The sequence below is a fragment of the Mustela lutreola genome, chromosome 7 (assembly GCF_030435805.1).
Source record: "Mustela lutreola isolate mMusLut2 chromosome 7, mMusLut2.pri, whole genome shotgun sequence".
Taxonomy (NCBI): Eukaryota; Metazoa; Chordata; class Mammalia; order Carnivora; family Mustelidae; genus Mustela; species Mustela lutreola.
In genome coordinates this window covers 60,799,484-60,811,593 of record NC_081296.1, presented here as the reverse complement: position 1 = coordinate 60,811,593, position 12,110 = coordinate 60,799,484, and the positions used below count along the sequence as shown (strand labels likewise).

General features: G+C 41.8%; 1 long non-coding RNA gene across 1 annotated transcript; it reads right to left on the bottom strand.

The window, feature by feature from the left end:
- Positions 1-554: 554 nt before the first annotated feature.
- Positions 555-10,967, bottom strand: LOC131836067 (uncharacterized). Its single transcript, XR_009355495.1, has 3 exons — positions 10,907-10,967; positions 5,430-5,671; positions 555-3,085 (listed from the first exon to the last, which is right to left on the bottom strand). It is a non-coding gene; the product is annotated as an uncharacterized LOC131836067 (long non-coding RNA).
- Between the last annotated feature and the right edge of the window lie 1,143 nt (positions 10,968-12,110).

Here is a 12,110-nt window from a genome sequence, read left to right as displayed (position 1 = left end):
CTCAGTGGGGAGACTCCTTGAGATCCTCTCCCTCTCCTTCTGCCCCTCCTCCCACTCACACGTGCATGCTCACTCTCTCTCTTTCTCTCTAAAATAAATCTTTTTAAAAAATTGAAAACGAAAGGTTGTGAGTGCATTTTTCAAACTACAGTCCACTCATGGACCATGGCATCAATTTAATGGGTGACTACCAGCATTTAAAAAGAAGAAAAAAAGAAAAATAAATTTAAAATAAAAGAAAGAGGGGTACCTGGGTGGCTCAGTCGGTTAAGCATCCAACTCTGGATTTCAACTCAGGTCTTGACCTCAGGGTCAGTAGATCAAGCCCTGTGTCAGGCTCTGTGCTCAGTGTGACATCTGCTTAAAATTCTCTCTCCCTTTCCCTATACCCCTCCCCGCACTCATGCTCTCGCTCTCTAAATAAATAAATCTTTAAAAAATAAAATAAAAATATTAAAGAAAGAATAGACTATAGCAAAATAGAATAGATTGAATTCAACACAGGAAATTAAATGTATTTCTTATTATGGGTTGTAGTTAAATAAATAAATAAATAAAAGGAAAGACTCTGGTTTAATAGATAGGCTCAGAAATCAGGATGGACATTCATCAGTAAATGCGGATTTTTGCCTTCCACGCTGAAAAAGCAGGTGATTTTCCCCTTTCTTATGACCATACACTGTCTTGGGCCAATGATATCTCAAGTTCAGTGCATGGTTTGCTGTTGCTATGCTGATTTTGATATTGAGTCTATCCCATTCCAATTCCCCAACAAACATGGCCTTCTTTATTTTCTAGGATTAATCTGAGATTTAATTAGACAAGGTAACAGACCCACCCCCTTCATTTAAATAGTATTTACTCAAAGATTATCTTGTAGCATTTTCAATGTAATTCCTTGATTCTTACAGTGGGGAGAAATAAAAATCTGCAGGACTAACTTTAATTGTTCATTAAATCATTCAGAAAGGATTGAGAGGTGATCAAAAGGCCGAGAAAACCTGCATTTCTTATGTTGGCAATGACCCCTGAGTGTCATTCATTCCTTACTCTCACGTATGGCTAATTATATATAAATTGTATATTATGTAATGATACATACTACATATATAATTATATAATTTTTATCTAAACAAGTAAATATAATTGATTTATTGTCATTTTTTTCAGTCCAGTACTTTGTGGTCTCTTGGCTTTAAGCCACCTTGGGACTCATTATACCACACAAGGAAAAGACTAATGCTGCTTAAAAAAAATAAGCCATTTGAATTTCAAATCTGGGGATTTTCCTTAAGCAATTTGATAAATTCAAAAATCTTACAAGTTTTATGGAGATAGAGAAGAGATATCTGAATTCCATAGTGCCCTTCTTGAACAGATCAATAGTTGATGGTCTCCATCTTAGAGTCTTAGGTGGAGAAGAGATAAGATAGAGAAATAATAAGCCGGAACTTTTCAACACTTCTTCAGTTTTGAGAAAGAAAGAAAGGAATCAAGTCCAGAGGCATTTTCTTCACTTCTGGACCCCCAAACTTGAGCTAGTGGGAGTGTAGGACATTCATGTAGGTATTGAGGTATCTACCATTCTGGGGCTTAGGGCAGCTTCCCAGAAAGAGGCCTAGAGGAGGCTGCTGGCTTCTTGGGGAGCCCTGGCCCCTGCTTAGCTCTCTGTCCAACATAGCAGCAGAGTGATGGAGCAGAGCAAGCTGACTGTTCAGGCGAGCATGGGGCAGTGCTCAGGGCTCCCTGCTGGCCCCATCTTGCCTGCAGAGGTGGCTGTATGCCTTGCTGAAGGGAAGGGGGAGAACGGGAGTACCAGAGCACCAGCAGGATAAAGAGGTCCTATGCAAGGGGTCTTTGTAAAAGATCTGGGACCACAGACTCCAGGGATGGGTACCATGAGTACCACGTCATGACTTGAGAGGGCCAAATGGGATGGGCCACACCACAGTGATTATCAGTTAAGGATGCAGATCAACAAACCATAGTGTAGCAGAAACCAGCAAGCCTTTAGAGGACATCCATGGCATAAGCTGCCTCACACACCTCTTAGGAAGGAGAAAAGCATAGAGAATCCCGCTGGTAGGCTGAGAATTTACTCAGAGAGACTGAGTCATCCAAAATGCGCGATCTATGCCAGCCATGCTAGGAAACTGAACTTTGAATAATCTGATTGCTTAACTAAAAGGAGGGTGTTTAAAGCCCAAGAGACAGAAACTTTAATTAGCAAGTTAATTAGCAAGCATCTCTGGTATCTACTGAGGGTTGAGGCTTATAGAAAATTAACTACATCTTCTTCGTACATATGAGTATATAGTTTGTGTGGTTTGTAACCCTGCTACATTAGCTGAATAAACACACCTGAAATCCCAAGGAAAGTTCTTTCCTTCAGTTTTGCTCTGTTTGCAAAGTATGCTTAGTCAGGGAGCAAAGGGCTGGGTGGACCCAATCTACCTAAGTCTCACCCCCTTCCCCATCCATGAGCTCAAACATTACGGTCCCCATCAGCTGCATGGTGGCGGGGGGATGTACCCCTCACTCCTCAGCGAATTCCTCCTCTGAACCTTTGTCTTCCTAACTCACAAGGATGAAACAATAAGGAGAGGTACTAACTTCCATAACTAGAAGTCCAGAGGCTTCAGGCTTGTTTGTCTCAGTGGTTCAACCATGCTCCTAGGGCCCGAGTTTTGTCCCATCTCTCTAGTCTGTTACCTTTAGTGTTGTCTTCATTCTCAGACTGGTAGGGATGGCTGAGGCAACCCCAAGAGTGCCATGCAGACAAAACAATGTCCTGAGGAAGTGAGACCATTTCTTCCTGTGTTTTCCCAAAGGCCTTCAGGAGACTCTCTGGAGTCTTATATGCAGATTTGGTCACCAGGCTATTCCTGGTCAAATACTGGCAAGGGTGTGATGAACAATGAATATCCACTACCCATTCCTCATTTTTTCTGGCTCCAGCAGTGGATGATTAATTTCTTCCATCCCACGTTATCGTGGATATATTCTTGGAGGAAGGGTCCCGAACCTCTTCTGAAACCTTCCAGGTGTTAGCATCATACCACTGGTTCCGTCGAAGTTTCTAGTGCTGCGTAGAGAGAGGGAGAAGCAATAGGTACTAAGGGTATGTCAGGGGAGAAACTCCAGTGTGGAGATCAGACCACAGACAGCTGCCATGTTGTTTGTTTGTTTGTTTGTTTTTTCCTCTTTCAATATCATAGTCTTTTAAAAAGAGACAAAAAGGCATCCCTCCATGTGGGAGCTATTCTTCCACCTAGATTTTGAAGCTTATTGAGCCAAAAGAGTGTCTGCCTCCTTGTCTAGATTCACATCACAAACGGTCTCCTCTTAACCTCCATTGGCCTGGCCCAATTTAGCTTCAAGTTGCAATTTTTCCTTACCAGTTTGACTGACACTGGTTGGTGATAGGATCAAACTGTTAAATATTTACCTGGGTTAAAAAATGCCAAGGCTCAAACTATGGAAAGAACTGGGATGTCTGTTGACAAATGAATGGATCAGGAAGGTGTGGTGTGTATGTGTGCATATGTGTGTGTATATACACATACACATATATACAATGGAATATTACTCAGCCATTACAAAGGATGAACATTTACTATTCACATTGACATGGATGGCACTGGAGAGTATTATGCTGAGCAATATAAGTCAATCAGAGAAAAACAAATGTATGGTTTCACTCATGGAAATATAAGAAATATATGGAAATATAAGAAATATATATATTTCTTATATAAGAATATAAGGAATAGCAAAGAGGATCAGCAAGGAAAGGAGAGAAACTGAAGGGGATGTCCTCAGAGAGAGAGGCAAACCTCTCTCTTAAGAGAGACTCTTAACTCTAAGAAACAAACAGCATTGCTGGAGGGGAGGTTTGTGGGAGTACGGGGGGACGGTGATGGGCATTAAGGAGGGCATGTAGGGGGCACCTGGGTGGCTCAGTGGGCTGAGGCCTCTGCCTTCGGCTCAGGTCATGATCTCAGGGTCCTGAGATTGAGCCCCACATCGGGCTTTCTCCTCGGCGTGGAGCCTGCTTCATCCTCTCTCTGCCTGCTTCTCTGCCTACTTGTGATCTCTCTGTTAAATAAATAAATAAAATATTTTAAAAAAAAAAAAGGAGGGCACGTAGTATGATGAACACTGGGTGCGATACGCAACTAATGAATAACTGAATTCCACATCTGAAACTAATATGTCGGCTAATTGAATTTCATTTAAAAGAAAATGCCAAGGCTCAAACAATAGGCAGGAAAGAGATGGGAGCTGTGTATGAGGACTGCAGGGCTCAGCTCAGGAGGGAGGAGACCCTGGAGTCACTGGGATTCCCACGTGCCAGTCGGGATGGGGCTTGCCTGAGTTCTCCCTGGTAATTAAACTCCAGGAATCTGGAATAGAATAAGAAATGACTCGCATTTTATTTGCACAGACTATAGCTCACTTTATAGCTGTAAAGCTCCAATATAGTCATGAATGGTCAACTATCATTTTCATTCCAGTGACACAGGTACAAACTATTAACCCTATTGGAAGGTACATGTATTAATGCAATGATCAGAAGAAAACATTCACAAAAATTATTTTTCCCATTTAATAATATGAAACCTGTACTTTACTGGAAAAGTGTAAAATACAAAAACACACCAAGAATAAAATAGCAGTAACTCCACTAACTCCAGCAGTAACACCACCAGTGCTAGTAATCTGCTTTGTCTTAGTATGATAGTTTTTCTATATGTATGAAATTTTCTTAAATACACACACACAGGGGCACCTGGGTGGCTCAGTGGGTTAAAGCCTCTGCCTTCGGCTCAGTCATGGTCCCAGGATCCTGGGATTGAGCCCCGCGTCGGACTCAGCTCAGCAGGAAGCCCGCTTCCCCCTCTCTCTCTGCTTGCCTCTCTGCCTACTTGTGACCTCTGTCTGTCAAATAAATAAGTAAAATCTCTTTAAAAAAATACACACACACACACACAAACACGTGTGTTTGTTATATGCATTGGGAACACACTCCATACATTTTATAAATAAATATTTCTCACTTAAAAGTATATTATGAACTCTTTCCCATTTCATTATTTCTCTAAACATGTCCTTTTTTTTTTTTTTCCTTAATAACTCTTAGTCACCATGATGAACACATCATGTTGGGGAGAACCACAGAGAGAGATAGAGGGAACAACACCGACCATCCTGCTCACCTCCTTCGCTTATCGATGAGGACACTGTGACCCAGGCAGAGTCTGTGGTTTGGATTAAGTACACACAGAAATTAATGGGGGGGGGGGGACAACAACAGTCTAGAGCCTAGACTTGTAGGTTTTTAGTTTCCATTCTAACAAACCGTTAGGCCTAACATCTCCCATTTTCTCAAATTTTCTGAACTTTTCTACAAAACTGGAACCACTCACCAGCAATCAACAATGGTTGTAAGCCATTTTGTTTGTCCAGAAAAACGTCCTTTGATTGGGGGTCTGAAAGAGGATCTCTCTTCACAAGCTTTTCTTTGTAGGAAGCTTTGGCCCAGTTTTGTTTCCTAGTCCCCATGGGGGTCATTGTGATTCCTGTGTGCATACACGCCCCTTTCTGCCAGGCTGCACGTGTTGTCTTCATCCATCTTTCTTCCCCGAGCCTGGCTTCCTATCCACCACACCTAGATGGGAAGTACAACCACATATACAAATAGTTCTGCTGTGACCAGGAATGTGAATGAGAAAGACACCTTTAGAGAGCCCAAGATGAAGTCTCTAACAACACACACCAGAATCTGGCCTAAAAAATTGACTTCACCTTTAAGAGAGGCCAACCCTCTTACTTAAGGTAGCTCAGTATTCCTCCTCTCAGAATAATACATGATGAGTATTTTCATTTTGTTGTCAAGGTCATAATACAGATTCCCTGCTCTGGATAGCTACCTGATGGGAGCATTATTCACTTAACAAATCCACGTGCCAGGCACAATGGAACCCGTGGTGCGCCAGAAAGACATGGCACCTGTCTTTAGGGAGTCCAAGCCAGTGAGTGAGGGGGCCAATATCACAACAGACGGGTACAAAATAGTGTCATTAAGGCCAGGCCTAAGAGGAATGGATCAAGGGTGCTGTGACAATAGGAGGGGGCCCTAAATCCAAATTGGGGAGGAGGAGGCAATGAGGGAAAGTCTCCCAGAGGATGGTTTCTAGGCTGAGCATGGAAGGACGGGAAGGAGTTGGCCAAAGAAGAAAGCACAGGTTGGAGGTGTAGGGGAGGTGGGACATGAAGAAAATGGCTCATGCAAACACATGGAGGTCGGTAATAAGCCCACGTTTCCCGCACTTCGTGAAGCCACGAGTACTGCTTTTGTGGTTGCAAGTGCTCACTGCAGCCTGTTCCTGCCCTCGCCCTTTTACTCCCTGATGGGACACATGGAGTTCTTGTCACTTGGGAGGCATTCCACTGAACAGAATTTCACTTTTGATATGTTTTACTGATGACATTCCTAATAAGCTTGGCTGCGCATTGACAAGAAGACACCACCAACTTGAGAGCTTTTCTTTTTCTTTAAAGATTTTATTTATTTATTTGAGAGAGAGAGAGGGAGAGAGAGAGCACAGGGAGGAGAAGAAGGAGAGTGATAAGCAGACTCTAAGCTGAGCGCAGAGCCCAACACAGAGCTCAGTCTCACAACCCTAAGATCATGACCTGAGCCAAGACCAAGAATCAGACACTCAACCGACTGAGCCACCCAGGCACCACACTGAGAGCTTTTTTTAAATCGAGGTATATTTGACATGTTAGTTTCAGGTGTACAACATAAGGATTCCATATTTGCACATATTATGAAATGATCACCACAATGAGTCTAGTTAACATCCATCACCACACAGAGTTACAATTTTTTTTTCTTCTGATGAGAACTTTTAAGATCTACTCTCTTAGCAACTTTCAATTGTGCAATAGAGTGTTATTAACTATAGTTGCCTTGCTGTCCATCACATGCCCATGATTTATTTATCTTATAATTGGCTGTTTGTACCTTTTACTCTCCTCACCCATTTCTTCACCCCCAGACACAACCACTGGCAAGTACTCATCTGTTCTCTGTACCTACCAGCTCAGGTATTTGTCTTTCTTTGTTTCTTCTTTTTTAAAGATTTTATCTATTTGTTTGTTTATTTATTTATTTATTTGAGAGAGAGAGAGAGAGAGAAAGAGGAGTGTGAGAGGGAAGCAGGAGTATGGCAGAGGGAAATAATCTCACGCAGATTCCCCATTAAACTCGGAGCCTGCCTTGGGGCTCAGTCTCAGCACCCTGACATCGTGACCTGAGCTGCAATCAAGAGTCAGATGCTTAGCAGACTGAACCAGCCAGGTTCCCCTCCTTCTTTTTTTTTTTTTCCCCTTAAAGATATTAAGTAATCTCTGCATCCCATGCGGGGCCCAAACTCACAACCCTGAGATTAAGAGTCACATGCTTTCCTTACTGAACCAGCCAGTTGCCTCTGTTTTTGTTTCTTTTTAATTTCACATATAAAAGATATCATGTGGTATTTGTCTTTCTCTCACTTGCTTCATTTAGCATAATGCTCTTGAGGTCTGGCCATGTTGCTGCAAATGGCAAGATTTCCTTTTTTTATGGCTGAGTAGTTCTACTGCATGCATACCACATTTTTACCCATTCATGCTTTGATGGACGCTTAGGCCGTTCCGTATCTTGACTGTCATAAACAATGCTGCAGTGAACATGGGGGTGCATATACCTTTTCAAGATAGTACTTTCATTTCACTTACATAAATACTCAGAAGTGGAATTGCTGGATCATATGGTAATTCTATTTTTAATTTTTTGAGAAACCTCCATAGTGTCTTTCATAGTGGCAGAACCAAATTACATTCCCACCAATAGTGCACAAGGGTTCCCTTTTCTCCACATCCTGGTCAACATTTGTTATCTCTAATCTTTTTGAAACTAGCCATTCTAAGAGGTGTAAGGTGGTATCTTGTGGTTTTTGACTTGCATTTCCCTGATGATGAGTGATGTTGAGCACTTTTTCATGTGTGTGTGAGAACTATTTTTTCATAAAACAGTTCTATTCAGAGGGCCCCTGTGTGGCTCAGTCAGTTAAGCATCCAACTCTTGGTCATGGGATTGAGCCCTGCATCGGGATCTGTGCTCAGTGAGGAGTCTGCTTCAGATTTTCTCTCCCTTTCTCTCTCCCACTTACTCTATCTCGCTAATAAATAAATAAAATCTTTAAAAGTAAACAATTTTATTCAGATAACTAAATGCATATTTAAAGATTTTATCTATTAATTTATTTATCTGACAGAGAGAGAGAGAGCGTACGCACAAGCAGGGGGAGCAGCAGGCAGAGGGAGAAGCAGGCTGCCTGCTGAGCAAAGAACCTGATGTGGGGCTCTATCCCAGGACCCTGGGATTGTCACCTGAGCTGAAGGCAGAGGCTTAACTGACTGAGCCACCCAGGTGCCCCTTCATGCAGATTTAAAAGAAAATTCCAGTAATTACTTTGATCTAAGGTACTACAAAGATGTCCCATGGTCTATAGGGATACTTGCCACTGGGCTTTGTGTTTTTTTTTTTTTTTTTTTTTTTTTTTGTCTTTTTTTTTTTTTTTATTTTTTTTTATTTTTTATTTTTTATAAACATACATTCTTTAATAGACTTTATTTCCTCCTCTCTTTCTATCAACATATCAGCTGTTCCTTCTCACTGATGTTGGTGTCCCTGCCTTCAGCACTCCTATTCTCCTCCACTCAGGTGTGCTCTTGAAAACCATATATCCATATTGTTAAAAGTACATGCAGGGGCGCCTGGGTGGCTCAGTGAGTTAAAGCCTCTGCCTTCAGCTCAGGTTATGATTCCAGGGTCCTAGGATCAAGCCCTGCATCGGGCTCTCTGCTCAGCAGGAAGCCTGCTTCTTCCTCTCTCTCTCTGCCTGCCTCTCTGCCTACTTGTGATCTCTCTCTGTCAAATAAATAAATAAAATCTTTAAAAAAAAGTGCATGCAATGTAGCAGCATGTAGTCTTTGAGTGTGGAACTGCTCCTTGAGTAGTATGTTTCTTCTCTTGGGTATGGAATATGGGAACATTCATGATTTTCACTATTCCCAATCATATTTCACTCCTTTTCAGTTGTGTTATAAAGAGGACAGCTTTCTAAATAACAAAATTTCACATAGTAAGAACCTCTGTATTCTAAATACTGCCCACCTTGTGTCTGTTTCCTATTCTGTGGGCCTGTGAACACCAGTGGGGATGCAAATATCAGGGTATCGCTAGTATGGGTCAGAGTTATGGGTAGGGTGCCCAGAAACCGTATGATCCACAGAGGAAAGGCAGTTTATAGGTGGAGGCCAGAGAGACCAGAAAAGCCAGAGTTCAGTTCTTTATTATTTTTTTTAAGATTTTATTTTATTTGTTTGACAGAGAGAGAGAGAGAGAGAGCAAGAGAGGGAACACAAGCAGGGGGAGTGGGAAAGGGAGAAGCAGGCTTCCTGCCAAGCATGGAGCCTGACATAGGGCTCAATCCCAGGACCCTGGATCATGACCTGAGCCAAAGGAAGACACTTAACAACCAAGCCACAGCCCCTCAGAGTTCAGTTTTGAAGAAGGCTTCATAACAGACACAACAGGTGAATGGAAAGTTGCAAACCAAACAAACAAGAACCTGGTGATTATTCATCTCCTTTTATTGTGGTTGTGCTGTGTAACAAACAACCCCAAAACACAGCAGTTATAACAATAAACCTCTGTTTCTCTATCATATGCCTCTTGAGCCAACTGTAGCTCTGCTTGGTTTGGCTAGGCTTGGTTGGGCTTGCCTTGACTGGCAAGGGATTGGGTCACATGAAACAGGCTGGAAGAGCAGCCGTTATCTAAGACATGTGGTTCTCGCAGAGGAAGGGAGGACAAGAAGTGAAGCAGACACGGGTGATGCGTGCTTAGAACTGTGCATGTCAGGGCGCCTGGGTGGCTCAGGTGTTTAGGTGACTGCCTTCAGCTTGGGTCACAATCCCAGAGTCTGGAGATCAAGTCCTGCATAGGGCTCAGGAGTGACCCTGCTTCTCCCTCTGATCCTCCTCTCTCTTGTGCTCTCTCTCTCTCTCTCTCAAATAAGTGTGTAAAAATCTTAAAAACGAAAACAAAAAACAAAAAACTGTGCATGTCATTTCATCCACATGACCCAGTCCAGAGTCAGTAAGTGGAGTAGTCCACTTGACAAACAAGAGTGGAAAGGAAGAATTGTAAACAAATAATACATTCTACCATAATCATTGATAAGAGAAGAATCTTTCTGGGAAAAACAAAGAGGATGGATGCTTAAAATTTCAAGATATGGAAGTATGAATGAGAGGGCACCTGGAAGCTCCTGTCACATGCTTGACCTGGTAAGGACACGGACCAGAGCAAGACTCTAGGCTCAAGGAGGGGCCAGGTGTCCAGAGTGGGTGCAGCAGGCCAGCTCCCAGGCTGCATTCTTTTTTTTTTTTTTTAAGATTTTATTTTTATTTATTTGAGAGAGAGAGACAGTGAGAGAGAGAGCATGAGCAAGGAGAAGGTCAGAAGGAGAAGCAGCCTCCCCATGGAGCTGGGAGCCTGATGTGGGTCTCCATCCTGGGACTCCGGGATCATGACCTGAGCCGAAGGCAGTCGTCCAACCAACTGAGCCACCCAAGGCATCCCGCCAGCCTGCACTCTTAAAGCAAATCTCACCACGATGGTGAGATTTTTACCTTTGCTCACTTTTTACCTTTCAGTAGGCAGCACTCTTTTTCGGGAACTAATGCCACTCTTTTCTGGCTGGTTGCACAAATAAAAATTTACCAGCTGGGCCACAATTAAATTTAATTAGATACTTCAACAACAACAAAAAAATGTTCAGCTTACCTATTATGTGTTCAACGATTCTAGTCTCAGTCTATATTTTTCCATTCATGCTTCTTTCATGAAATTAGAGTTTTTATTTTGAAATCTTAGAAGTAATTCTCTACCATGATCATAAAGCAGACGTTTCTAGCTCTGTAGGTGATCCCATTCTCTCTGGTCCTTTGACTTGAGAACTCCAAGGAGTCTGAGCTACTATATCCTATCTATTGAGTTGCAAGATACAGGAATCTAACCTGTAGAATGCCTCTCACTTCCTTCTCCTGTCTCTTCCTGTCCCCACCTGGCACTTACCACCTCTGACCAGGACAATTACCCTAGCCCCTGGAGTGCCTCCCAAGCAGTTACTATACTAAACTCCATCACCACATTATGAATTTTCTTTTTTCTTTTAACTTTTATTTTGACATAATTTTAGGTCTATGGAAAGGTTGGAAGAAAAGTACAAAGAATTCCAGAACAACCTTTCACCTGGTTCCCCAAATATTAATATTTAATCACATTTTCCATTTCTTTCTCTCTCTATAAATAGATGGGAACATACAGACATATGCACATACTATATGTATGTGTAACTATGTACACATTATGTACACATACATGTACATGTGTATACAGCTATATTTCTGAACCATTTGACAGTTCAGATATAGGTCCTTTTACTCCTAAATGCTTCAGGGTACATTTTCCCAAAATAATAACATTCTCAAACATAATCATGATACAATTATCAAAATCTGAAATTACACTGACACAATGTGATTTTCTAGTATATGGACCTTATTTGGATTTTTGCCAGTTATCCTAATAATGCCCTTAGAGGGAAAAACAAACAAACAAACAAACAAACAAACTTCAAATCACCTATTACATTCAGTTTTCATGTTTATTTAGTTTACTTGGAATAGTATCTCAGTCTTGATCTTTCACAGCAGTCATACTTTAAAGCATACAGCCCCAATAATTTCATAGAATATCCCCCCTTTGGAGTCTGATACTTTCTCACTCTTAACATCACTCTTTTTAAAGCTCCACTATGGCCAGGAAAATACTTTTAGTTGCTGCCCATTACATCCCCAGCAAAGTTCATACTCTTTGGCTTCAAATACCTGCCTCCTGCTCTCTCCAATCTATCTTTTTATACCCAGCTAGACTGGGTTATGTGGTCTAACATCATCTCCGACTGTTCTTAATGGATCATTCTCTC